The sequence below is a fragment of the Penaeus monodon genome, chromosome 31 (assembly GCF_015228065.2).
Source record: "Penaeus monodon isolate SGIC_2016 chromosome 31, NSTDA_Pmon_1, whole genome shotgun sequence".
NCBI classification, from domain to species: domain Eukaryota; kingdom Metazoa; phylum Arthropoda; class Malacostraca; order Decapoda; family Penaeidae; genus Penaeus; species Penaeus monodon.
The window spans coordinates 2,543,308-2,543,677 of record NC_051416.1 but is presented as its reverse complement, the minus strand read 5'-3'; the positions used below and the strand labels follow the sequence as shown (position 1 = coordinate 2,543,677).

The window sequence follows — 370 nt, the reverse complement described above, 5'->3', positions numbered from 1 at the left end:
ACTTATTCAGATAGTTTGGTCGCGCTTATTGGTATAAATAACAATGTAGAGTTTATATGTGTATATAACATTTAAAGAATGTATAATATTCGTCTGGAATAGCCTCATTACCATGCTACACAAGTACATAAAAATACCCTTATGAATATAAATATGAAACAGCTAAATAGACACTCGCTATAAACAGACTATCACCAGGCATGCAATAGACAATACTAGACACAGATTTTACTCTGTGCAAGGATGTGGAAATAAAAAAAATACGACTATAAAATTCTGAAATATAAATTATAATTTGCTGTATACATAGGAACAATTATCAATCGATATTTTGTGACGTAATGCGAGATATCCTGGCACCATTGAGCGT

At 31.1% G+C, this 370-nt stretch overlaps 1 protein-coding gene across 1 annotated transcript in view; it reads left to right on the top strand.

The window, feature by feature from the left end:
* Nucleotides 1–370, top strand: part of LOC119592988 (cysteine dioxygenase type 1-like) — a gene marked incomplete at its 5' end in the record, with an annotated part of 24,978 nt that overhangs the window by 22,643 nt on the left and 1,965 nt on the right.